We start from the raw sequence: 13,308 nt of genomic DNA on the forward strand, positions 1-13,308 counted from the left end.
GGTCTTGCTCTAGGGTGGAAGCGGCTTTCCTGAGACCACCATCCCGGGTGCTGACTTGCACTGGTCCCCTGCCAGGGGGAGCCCCCATAATCCAAATCCAAGTCTGGAGTCTGCAACTTCCAAAGGGCAAATGCATTTTCTATTTAATTAACAAAAGTGGCTTCCTGGACCTGGGTGCCACTGCTGAGCTCATGCTTTGAAAATACGTGTCACAGAGGAGGGTAAGGAAAAGCCTCCTCACTTCATCATTACCAATCTCCCCAAGTGAAACCCATGTCTCTGAAGGGGGTCCTGCTTGGAAATGGGAGGGTCTCCAAGAGAGCAGGTCTGGAGTCCTGTGGAACTCAAAAGAATGTATCTAAATAACAGATCAGACCACTTACACACCTCTGGGTGTTGGGCCAGGGAACCTTCTGGTTCTACCACAAACTGTCCTGGTTTTACCATGAACTCACCCACATCCGTGAGACGCAGGGAGGGTGAGTGGATTAAGGGTTGGAGTCCCGTCTCCATCTCCAGGAGTCTGGCTGTCCCTTTCTAGACCTGCTTCTGAGAACCCTGATCTGTAACATTTCAAATTTTTATATATGGAAAAGGTATTTCAAGTAGCACATGTATTATTTGTATAACTAAAATTTAACTTTTAAAAGTTAATTGTAAGCCACCGTATTCTCTCTGCTAGTCTTTAGAGACTTCCTGTTTGTGTGTTGTATCTTCAAATAAAGATCTTCCTTCCTATTTTGTTTTCTTCCTAGACACTATATTTCTGAAACTACCTTATGCATTGGTCTAGGGGACTGTCTCCACTTGAAATATAACAATACTAATACTTTATAGAACTTACACCAAGCCAGGCACTATTCCAAGTGTTTTGTCTATAGATTTTTTTTTTTTTTTTGTACTGGGAATTAAACCCAGGGATGCTCTACTTTTGAGCCACATCCTCAGCCCTTTTTATTTTTTATTTTGAGACAGGGGCTCACTCAGCTGCCCAGGCTGGCCTTTAACTTTCGATCCTCCTATTTCAGCCTCCCAAGACACCGGGGTTACAGGGGTGCCCCATTGCACCTGGCTAAATTAATTCATTTGAATGCTAAAATAAGCTTTATGAGGGGTGTTAGGTTTGAATGACCCCAAAACTCATGTTGACATGTAATGCCCGTCTAGAGGTATTAAGAGATGAGACCAGGTAGGACCTCTCAGAGGGGATTTAGTCATGGGGACTCTGTCCTTGTGAGTGAATGAAACCATTCGTGGATTAACAGCTATCAAGGGAAGACCTTTGGTTATAAAAGTGAGATCTCTCTGACTAGCCGTCTGTCTCACCAGATGACACCCGGCATCGCCTTGAATCTCACGCTTTGAAAACAGCTGTCATGGAGGAGGGTAAGGAAAACCAAAAAGTCCCCACCAGCAAGAAGGACCTCACCAATGGCAGCCCTTCAGCCTTGGACTTCCCAGCCTCCAGAAACAAATAAGAAAATTTTTTTTCTTTCAGATAGTAACCAGTCTTTTGCTGTATTACATTACAGCAAAAGAAATGGATTAAGACAATCCCATTAATATTTTCCGTGACCTCATCTGTTAAGTCCCATTAATATTCCCATTTGACAGATGAGGTCACTGAGGCCCAGAGAGACAAAATTAATGCTTTGCTCAAGACACAGGGCCAGGAGTTACACTCAGTTGTGGATTCTAGAGACTGTCTCTACATCACCCCCAGCAGCTGCCACTGAGAACCAAAGTGCTATCACAAGGCGACACTTGCAGCTGGGGATGCTTCAGGATTTTTTTGCTGACCATCTTGGGGCATGTGGCTTCAGGTGTGAAGGGAAGAGACATCTGCAGTGTAGGGTGCTGAGCAGACCCCTCCTGCACAGATGCTCATCCCTGGGATCTGGCCTGAGAGAGGGGCCTGAGCCCTAAGAAATGGCCTCACCAAGATGCATAGTCTCAGTCCTGGCCTCGACACACACTTGAGCTTCAGGCTACCCCTGGAGATCGTGCACTTGGACCCCAAGGTCACCTTTGAGCAGGAAAGAAGTGTCACCTGTGGAACTTGATATGTCCTAAACTTAGTTTTTATACAGACCAGCATTTGAGTGGGGCTGTTATCTGATAAATCCCCAAAGTAATTATCTCATGCTATTTGACAGGGGGTTGGTTTCTGGGAATTGAACCCAGGGGCCTTAACATGTCTCTAGCCCTATTTATTTATTTTATTTTAATACAGGGTCTTGCTCCGTTGCTTAGAGCCTTGCTAAGTTGCTGAGGCTGGCCTTGAACTTGTGATCCCCCTACCTCAGCCTCCGGAGCCTCTGGAATTACAGGTATAAGCCACCACCCGGCTACCTCATGCTATTTTTATCTCCAGAAAATACATATTCTTTTTACAAACAAAAACAAGGTAAGTGGCTAAATCTGGGAAAGTGTTTGGCGAGTTCTGATTTCTTAAGATTTAAGCTGAAAGTTTGAACTTCTCCTCAAGCTCAGAGCCAAGGACACAAGCAAGTGTTGGGCCATGCCCAGAATGTTGGATGAGCCAAAAGGACCAGTGGGCAGCCCAAGACGGGGCAAAGAGGCATTTCCATGTGCTAAATTGTCCCTGCTGTGTACAGACAGCACCTGGGGACAAGGCTTGTCTGGCCAGCGTCCGGGCCAGAAATTAATCCTGTTCTGTTTTGGGTCACATGTGCAGGAATAGAATACTGTCAGGACCTTCAGAAGAATAGAACTGATAAGATAGATAGATATAAATATATGAGAACGGATTTATAAATATATGAGAACGTGTTGGGTGTGTGTGTGTGTGTGTGTGTGTGTGTGTGTGTGTGTGTGTGTGCTGGGAATGGAATCCAGGGCCTCACATGTGCCAGGCTAGTGCTCCACCACTGAGCCACACCTCCAGCTTTTATTGTGGGGTGGAGAGTACTGGGGAATTCAAACACTGAGTCACATCCCCAGCCTTATTTTGTATTTTATTTAGAGCCAGGGGTCTCCCTGAGTTGCTTAGAGCCTTGCTGTTGCTGAGGCTGGCTTTGAACTTGCGATCCTCCTGCCTCAGCCTCCAGAGGCGCTGGGATTACAGGCATGCACCACTGTGCCTGGCTTCTTTTATTTCTATTTGGAGACGGGGTCTTGCTCAGTTGCCCAAGCGGGGCTCACGTTTGCCCTCCCCCTGTCTCATCCTCAAGAGTAGCTGGGATTACAGGTGTGTCGCCTCCCCCAGCAACTGTGCAAAAATTATTTTAAAGCCATTTACTTAGAAACCGCCCTGGTTTTTCTCCCACGGTGTTTAGAAATGTCCTGATATGCATATCATTGTGTTCTCTTCCAAACAACTGCCATGGGTCCTGCCTCCAGTTCATCCTGGGGAGGTGGGTTCTAGAAAGCCAGGCCAAAAGGGTGGGCTTCTCCATCAAGGCAACTGTCCACCTGCACCCGGGGGTCCCCGTGGATCCTGAGATCCCATCACCCACAGCCACAGTGTGCTCCCCAGAGGGTCCTGAAAAGGGCTCATTTCTGGTCAGTCTTCTTCATTCTGGAACGAAGTCATTTTCTGCTGTAGACAGAATCTATTTTGAGCTGCCTTTTTTCATCTACTGCTTCATACGTGTGGGTCTCCCGTGGGCTCCACATCTGAGAAGCTTCGCTCCCTCGCAGACTCTCAGAAACAGAGCCTGCCAAGCGGGGAGGGCTGTTCTCAGGCAGATGGCAGCTGTGGGGGAGAGGAGCCTGCTCTGGGTCTCTTCCACGTGCCGGCGGAATGAAGCCAACTTCCTCCCCGTTCTTGACATCAGAAGGAGCTGACCGCAATGTTCTTTTTAAAAACCAGTAGCCAGAAGCCTTGAACTTGGACCTTGTGAATACATTGAATGGTTGCTTTCTCTTCTTTTTGGTCCTGGGGATTGAATTCAGGGGCACTCCACCACTGAGCCCCATCCCCAGCCCTATTTTGTATTTTATTTAGAGACAGGGTCTCACTGAGTTGCTTAGCCATTGCCGAGGCTGGCTTTGAACTCTCGATCCTCCTGCCTTGGCCTCCCGAGCTGCTGGAATGACAGGCATCCGCCATCACGCCCTGCTAAACAGTTGCTTTCTGTTCCCTAGGCTAAGGTTTTGGTAGTTGGTAGACAGATGTCTCTTTAAATCCAGGTTTCTGCAAGTGCATATTCTCAGCAAGTGCCTATTCTCAGCTTCTTCATTGGCATCTCTGAAGAGATGCCGGTAAATGGCCAATGGATTGGGGGAAGGTTCAGAAAAAAAAATAATTTGTTTTCTGAGATGAGTATTGGGGGAGGGTTAGAGACAGGGGGACCCAAGAATCACGCAGACCCAGGGGTTCCTATTGTGAATTCACCACGGAACATCCTCAAAGCACCTGCCCTCCTGGGAGACCCTGGGGTCCTGTCACCTCCACACTCTGAAATAACCATTTCACCACCCTTGTGATCCCTGTTCCCTACTCCCCACTCTGAGCCAGTGGCTTCCTGCAGACTGGCCCTCCTTGCGGTCCCTACTCTGTTTGAACCCGCTGCTCATCCATGCTTGGACGCCCCACTTCTCGCCTTCTACTAACTCCCAGCAAACTGGCTGGGAGCTTCTCGCCTGGTTTTGAACCTGTCTCCTTAGAAACAACAAAACATTTGAAGCCCTCCAGAGCCCCCTCTGCTCATCCCCAAATTGCCCAAAAAAGATGTCTCTCAATTCTCTGCCTCCCAGCCTCTTTCTGTCCCCACCTCTCCATTCAGGTCAGGGCCGGGCACAGTGGCACATGCCTGTAATCCCAGCTACTCGGGAGGCTGAGGCAGGAGGACCAGAAAGAAGTTCAAGGCCAGTCTCAGCAACTTAGTGAGGCCCTAAGCAACTTAAGGAAATTCTATCTCAAAAATAAAAAATATAAAGGGCCAGGGATGTGGCTCAGTGGTAAAGTACCCTGGGTTTAATCTCTAATACCTAAATAAAAATAAATATTTAAACTTTATGCTTATATTATATATGCATTATATATAGCATACATATATATACACTATATCACGTATTATACATAATATACTATGTATATAGTTGATTCATTAACATTAAACTATCACCCACACCTGAATGAAGCCCATGTAATGCATAGTTTCTTTTCAACATTCTACATACACAGTAGTCACTGCTTAGTTGCAGTCTTGCCACTAGCTCAAACTTTGTGGTCAATTGAGATCTACAAATATGACATGGAACATTCCAGAAGTAAACAATTCACAAGTTTTACATTGCATGCTGTTTGGAGTAGCATGGTGAAATATGGCACCATTCACCTCCATCCTGCCTGAAATGTGAATCATACCTTTGTCCAATAGATACATATTGTATGTGCCCATGAGTCACTTGGTAGCCATCTCAGTGATCAGGTCAACAGCCGAGGTTTCACAGTGCCTGTGTTCAAGGACCCTTGTTTTACCTAATAACAGCCCCAAAGCACAAGAGTGAAGCTGGCAATTCAGATATGCCAAAGAGAAGCCAGAAAGAGCTTCCTTTAAGTGAAAAGGTGAAAGTTTTTTACTCAATCAGGAAAGGGGGAAAAGAATCATGTGCAGATGTTGTTAAGCTTTATGGTAAGAACAAAACACAGTAGGTAGGTTTCAGTACTATCTTGGTTTCAGGCATCCCACGAGGGGTTCTGGAACATACCCTTTGGAGATAAGGCAGGGAATGTCTGCTGTCCAGTTATTCTATCTGGAAATAATTATAACTTCAAACATTTTTTTTCCTTTTTCTTGTTTACTTACCTTAACTAATTCTTCCTGAACAAGATTTAATAATTTGGGGCAAGTGAGCAGTCTCATTATTATTCCCTTTAAAATGACAAGGTTTTACCGGGTGTGGTGGTACATGCCTGTAATCTCAGCAGCTCAGGAGACCAAGGTAGGAGGATTAAAAGTTCAAGGCCAGCAACTTAGTGAGACCCTGTCTCAGAATAAAAAATATAAAGGGCTGGGGATGTGGGCATGTGGCTCAGTGGTTAAGCACCTGTGGGTTCAACACCTGGAACAAAAATTTTTTTACAAGTTTCTGGTGTTTCCCCTCTAAACATGATGATTCACTCACTGAACAGTCATAATAGGGAAGAATTCACTTTTTGACCTTTCAATTGAATGCACTATTTTTACGTTTTCAAATTGAACCATCCTTGCATTCTAGTAATGTGCCTTTTAAAAGAAGTGATGAAATTTTATTAAATTAAAAAAAAATTTTTCCATTGATATTTAGACGTGAGATTACTCTGCAGATTTCTATTTGGGGAGTTATTTTTATCAGGTTTTAGTACAGGGGATTAGACTGTCATTGTAAAAAGAACTTGGCAAATTTTCCTTCTGAATGGTCTAGCAGTTTAAGTAGTGTTGAAATTGTTTCTTTCCCAAATGTGCTTTTTTAATTTTTGAATTTCTTGATGGAATCATTTCAGTGAGAACCTATTTTGAGGATGGTTTCTATGATTACATTTCCAATGCCATACATTGTTACTAGACAGACTGGAATCTTGCAGAGAGGGAAGAGTGATGGCAGAATTAGTGAGCGAACTCAGCCTGGCATTTGGGGTAATATCGAGTCTTTGGGAGACTAAATTAGATTGAAGCAGGCTACGCACCTGCAGACACAGCCCTTTAAAGAACCCCAAGACTGCAAAGCCTGCAAAGCCTGCATTTTCTCTTCCCAATGAACCTTGGGGCCCCGCCCACAGCAGGCCAGGTGCTATTGTTGGACAGTGTCTTAGTCTCCCAGGGCCAGGGCCCCTGTAATAAATGATCACAAGAAAAGTGACTTAAAACAACAGAAAGATATTTTCCCACAATTCTGGAGGCTGGAACTCTGAAACCCAGGTGTCATCAGGGCCACTGCTCCTGCTGAAGGCTGGTTCTCTTGCAGGTCCTGGTGCTCACTGGCTCATTCCTGAATTCCTCCAATCTCTATCTCCAATGTCCCATGACGGTCTTCCCTCTGGGTGCCTCTGCGTCTCTTCATTTCTTTTAAGGACACCAGCCTTTGGATGTAGGTCCCCTGCCCTTCATCCATTGTGACTTCATCTTAATTACCTGTAGAAAGACAGTATGTCCAAATAAGGGTGTGTTCACAGGTACCAGGAGTTAGGATCTCCACATACATTTTGCAGGGAACACGATTCATCTCACAGCAGCTGGAAAACATCCATATCCTTTAAGAAATCTCCCTTTCATTGAGCACCGTGGCACACCGGGGGCCCCAGCTTCTTAGGAGACTGAAGCAACAGTCCAGGAGTTCGAGGCCAGCCTGAGGGCAATAGAGTGAATCTGGGTCTAAAAAAAGAGAAAAAAGAAAAAGGAAAGAAGTTCCCCCTTTGGTGCAAATCCATGTCTAAGAGTGAAACCCATCACCTTATCATCTCTACCAGCCAAGCTTGTGCCCTGGGGCAAAATCATAGCAATAATGGTTCTGATGTAAGAGGGCCTATTGACTGCCAGGCACTGGGCTCTGGGTACAATGTCAGGTTAGAGACAGGGAATGGGGAAGGGCTAGGGACCTCAGCCCCACCCAACACACTTCCTACAGAGGGAAACTGGGCCATCTTGCAGTTAAAGGGAGGAAGCCAGATGTCCACAGGGGAATGTAAGATCCTGAAGGGAAAGTCCCTGATCTTGCCCATGCGCAATAGCCCAAGGGACTGACCTAAAGTTACTTTGTTGCTAGTTAACATATCATTAACATTGTGGTTACCCTGCCCTTTTGCACATTTTCCAAGGGAAAAGAAACATGTGCTTGAGCGATAGAGAAGACATTATGTCAAATGCTGCTGTCAATCAAGGTTCTAGTCAACCCCAGGTCCACCCTTGGGAGAAGGGGAGAACTAGCCCAATAAAAGCAAGCTCCAGGGTGTATGCAGACAGGATTGGAGCTACTTCGCAGCTTGGCCCACTCCTCTCTCCAGAATGTTCTTTTCTTTTTAATAAACCTGCCAAGGTTTTGCTCAGTTCTTTGCTTGAGATGCCGGGAACCAGGACCTGGACCCCCCCTAGAGATCCCTACCCTTGTGCTGATAGCACTTTTGTCAATATTAGGTGGTGGGGGGAACCCAGCTGGTCACAGGCGGAGGCAGGGCCTTGTTTTTGGAGGCTACCTGGCCCCTGGGAGGTTGAGCTGCTGGCTCTGGAGTCGGCCTTTGTCTGCTTGTTGGGCAGCGGGAGGGGAGAGGTGGGGCTGAGATGGGCCATGCACAGGGGGCTCCTTTCCTGGCCCAGGACAGACCCAGGATCGGTGGCTTCTGACTGCCCATCCTTGAGCCTCCCCCAGCCTCCACCCCCAGACCTCTTCAGGGAAAGGAGTGTGACCGGAGGACACAAGACTGGCAGGACAGATGGCACCCTGGGTGCTTTGCCCTTTCCCAGGTTTCCCACACTCCCAGGGAGGGCCGCCCAGTCCCCAGCGATGGCGAGCACCATGACCCTGTCCAGGAGTGAGGGACTGACTCCCTCCCTGTAGGGACAGCTGCCACAGTGGCCCTCAGCCACTGACTCCCTGAAGAGAGGCCTCAGGTCACCCAGAGTCATGCCCCCTCCTCAGGGCAGACCTCTCTGGGGTGCACCGAGCCCAGGGCTCCCCACAGTGCCTTCCTACTGCCTTCCCAGCCTCCCCAGGCCATGACTCCCAGGTCAGCCCCCACTCAGCGCCCTGCGACCTCATCATCTGCTCCAGACAGGAGCACCTGCCCCCCAGAGGGAGAGCTGCAAGGAGGAGGCTGTGTCCCCACTGCCGGGCACCCTCTTACCAGGGGTCTATGTTTCCACTTAGCATCCCTCGTTTTGGGTGCTGTTCCTGTGCCACCTGCCTGCAAAGCAGGGTATTTTCTTTGTCCTCATTTAACCCTTTTATATCTCGGTGCAGTGGCTTCTGGGGCAGCAGACTAGCTTGGGGGTCAATATTTGGTTCATAAGACCTGCTTACCGCCTCCCCATCCTTTTGACCACCCCTGTGGACTTCACATTACATCTACCCGGCTGAAAGGGTCCCACCTTTTCTCCCCACCCCCTCAGCACCCCTAAGATATCCTCTCTGATTCTGAGGAGTGACTAGCCTCAGGGAACCAATGTGCCAAAGTGCCCAGCCACTTTCGACAAGGACTTACATGTTTATTTTTATTTAACAAATGTGTAGAGTGTGTAGACTAGACCCAGAGGCCAGTCTAAGTGCTTTCACTCATTTAATCCCCATAACAACCCCATGAAATAAGTCCCTACTATTTATTTATGTATTATTAGAGATGAGGAACAGAGAAGTCAAGGAACTTGCCCATGATTACACAGCAAATGAGAAACAGAGCTGAACTTGAACTCAGCCAGGATGGCTCCAGAGCCACCTGTCTCCTGGCTGTTGGTTGGGTCACCCTCTCAGAGTCAGAGAGAGCTCTCTGCCCCCACCCATCCAACCCTATTATGCATCCCACCTGCTCCACTTTCAAAGTCTACCCATCAACCTCCAGTTCTCACCTCCTCCATCCCTGCCTCCTGGTGCCAACCTCCTGGATGCAGCTGTCACCGCCTCGTTGGACTCCAGCGCTTCCTCCTCTCCCTGCCTCCACCTCACGGGGCTGCACACCGCAGCCACGTGTTTTCTTGAAACAACCGGGGAGGCTTGGAATAAATTCTGATTCATGCTATGCCAGGGAGGGACCTTGGATGCTGCGCCTAAGGAGCCAGACACAGCAGGATGCACGTGTAGGCGACACCTAGAACAGAGGCCCCGCATGGAGCTGGGAGAGAGGAGGGTGTCACGCGCTGGCCAGGCACAGGGGCCGCGTGTGATTGCTTGGTGGCTACAGAGTCTCTGGGGCGATGACAAAGTTCTGGAAATAGACTGCGGTGTTGGTCGCACAGCCAGCGAATGCAAGGAATGCCACGGAGGGCGCTCTTAAAAATAGCTAAAGTGCTATTAATAGCTAATGATCATAAATTAATAGCTAATCATAATAAATTTAAAAATCAATGATGTAAGACACCTCGATCCATTGAATGGCACACTTTAGATAGATGAATTGTATAACACACGAATCCCATTGGAATAAAGTGGTTGCTGTTGCTTTTTCGTGGAAACCTTAGCTCAGACCAGTATCATCCAGCCATGAAATCTTACTGATGGGGCCCCTGGTGATCTGCCACCCTGACATCCCTCTGACCTCCTCCCCCTTCTTCTTACTTTGCTCCTCAAGTTACTTGGATCACTTGGCTGTTTCTCTGGGGTATCCAGGATCACCCCCATCCACCTCAGGGCCTTTGCACATGCTGTTTCCCTCTGCCTAGAACACTTCCCCAGATACCTGCGTGGATCACTTCACTTCCTTGGGCTGTCTCCCCCAGCGTCATCTGAAATGTCTTCCTTGGCCAATAAAATAGGACACAAGCACACACCACAACACTTTCTGCTCCTGACCTTGCTTCATTTTTCTTCTTAGCACATCTGACCGCATGAATATTACAAACATTTAGAAAAGTGTTCTGTCTCCTCCAACTAGAGCCTTAGCACCGGGAGAGGAGGGACCTTATTTTAGTTCTCAAGCCCCTAAAATAACGCCCAGTAAGGAGAGATGCTCAAGAAATGTTTCTTGCGAGAAGGAATTGCTGCACGGCCTCCCGGTGGATGGGTGCCGCATAACCTATGTGACCGACCACGACGTGCCTTTACCCCACCTTGATTGCTGTTAATCATGTCACAATAAAGGGCTTTGTATTCAAGTCTTTGAATCCTCATCCCGGTATGTCTGTGGCAGAAATTCTCAGAAGTGGAACTGACATATCAAGAGCCTGAGCATTTTCTGTTTTGATAGCTGTTGCCAAATTGTCTTCCAAACATGGCTTGCACCATCCGTGGGCGACGGTCCCATCAATCACGCCGACATTCCCTGCATTCTAAGCAATAACATGCTACCTTTATCTTTGCCGATCTGAGAGGTGAGAAAATACTGCTTCATTTTTGTTTAATCTATTTATGTATATAGATTAATATAGGTATATTAATAGAATATATAGATTATTATAATACATAATAACCTATATATTCTATTAATATATAAATGTGTATCTACATAATATATATTACCTAATGTATATTAATCTCTATACTTATATAATTGTATATAAATTTAGTATACACACACACATTTTGGGGGTACTTGGGGTTGAACCCAAGAATACTTTGCCACTGAGCTACATCCCTTGTCCCTTTTTATTTATTTATTTATTTATTTGTTTGTTTATTTATTTATTTATTTATTTTTGGTACCAGGAATTGAACCCAGGGCCCTCAACCACTGAGCCACATCCCCAGCCCTATTTTGTACTTTATTTAGAGACAGGGTCTCACTGAGTTGCTTAGTTCCTCGCTGTTGCTGAGGCTGGCTTTGAACTTGCAATCCTCCTGCCTCAGCCCTCCGAGCCTCTGGGCCACCACGTCCGGCCAAATCCTTTTTAATTTTTTAAAATTTTAGTTACTGAAGGTCTCGCTAAGTTACTGAGTGTCTGGCTAAGTTGCCAAGGCTGGCCTCCAACTCACCATCCTCCTGCCTCAGCCTCCAGAGTCACTGGGATCACAGGTCTAATACCACCAGGACCAGCTTGATTTATATTTCTTATTTTGAGTAAGATTGATCATGACTGAAAGCCATGTGTTTGATCTCTAGACTCAAAGCAATCATAGTCAATGGTTTATTCAACCAATTTCCTATTAATGCACATGTCTGCTGTTTTCATTATTTTACTACTTTAAATAAAACTTCAATGAGCAAAACATCCGGATTTGCAAATTGGTCAGGTGACCTCCTTCACTAAAAGTGGAAGTGCTGTTTCAAAGAACTTGCCCATTGACATTTTAGGTGGATAAATAGTTTTCCAAATGGCCTTCCAAAGTCTGTTCCTATTTATTTCCCCCAATAAAGTACAAGAACATCAATCTGTCTTCCGGAACGATCATCATCATTTATGAAGGCCCATCTTCTTGTACTCTCCCTACGCAGGGGCTTGTTCGTCTTTTTGGCTTCTCAGAAGAGTTACTTGTGCGGTAAAGAATTTTACCCAACCTGAGCTGGGTGCGGTGGCACACTACCTGTAATCCCAGAGGCTCTGGAGGCCAAGGCAGGAGGATCGCGAGTTCAAAGCCAGCCTCAGCAACTTAGTGAGGCTCTGAGCAACTTAGCGAGATCCTGTCTCAAAATAAAAAAATAAAAAAGGGCTGGGGAATGTGGCTCAGTGGTTAAACACCCAAAGGTTTAATCCTCAGTATCAAAAAAAGGAATTTTACCCAACCCGAAGAGAAGTCTGGTCTCCGTCCTTATCTAGGGGTGGTGAAGGAGTCCTTGGAGGGTTCTGTTGGCCGGTCCCCTTTTTAAAGAAAATAAATAAATAAATAAAACAGGGCACGATGTAGGAGAATGGCAAAATAAATGATGGTACATCTCCCAGATGGAGTGGTAAGCAGCTCTTAAAAATAACAGCCACGAGGACTTCAGGACTATGTTTAAAAAAAAAAAAAATCCACGACTTAATTTTGAGCGAAACAAGCAGAATCCAAAGTTGTATCTGTGCTGACGAGAACTTCGAGAAAATACGCCTACAGGTGTAGAGAGACTGGGTGGGCCCTGGAGGGTGGCAGAGATCGAACGGGTAAGTTCTCTTTGTCCTCTTCTTTGCTACCGGTGGCTTAATCAGTGTGGACGCTCTCTGCATGGGTCATGCCAAGGTATACTCCCTGGACCTTGGACACCCAGGGCTGCCACCTGGATCTGCATTTCCCAGTGTGAAACGTGACCTACCTGATTTCAAGACAAACGTGGCGTTTGTGTTCTTGTTGTTGACTGATTTTTGGACTTTGAGGTTCCAGAACTGCAAAATGATGCATTTCTGTTATTTGAAGCCACTTGGTTTGTGATATTTCATTATAGCAGCTGCAGAATTATGGGCTACGGTATGTCTCCTCCAAACAACTCATACGTTGAAGGCCTAACCTCCGGGAGCTCAGAATGTGACTGTATTTGGAGACAAGGCTTTTAAAAGGATAATTAAGTTAAAATGAGGCCATAGGGATAAACCCTGGCTAATCTGATTAGTGTCCCCAAAAGAAGGGGAGACTGAGACACACACCAAGGATGTATGTGCCCAGAGGAAGGGCCACGTTTGGGTACAGTGAGACAGAAGCCACCTGCAAAACAAAAGAGAGGCCTTGGGAGAAATCATCCCTGCAGACCCCTTGATCATGGATTTATAGCTTCCAGAACTATGTGAAAATAAATCTACCCAGTTC

This window comes from Spermophilus citellus (genome assembly GCF_964194105.1).
Source record: "Spermophilus citellus genome assembly, chromosome: 6".
In the NCBI taxonomy this organism is placed as follows: Eukaryota; Metazoa; Chordata; class Mammalia; order Rodentia; family Sciuridae; genus Spermophilus; species Spermophilus citellus.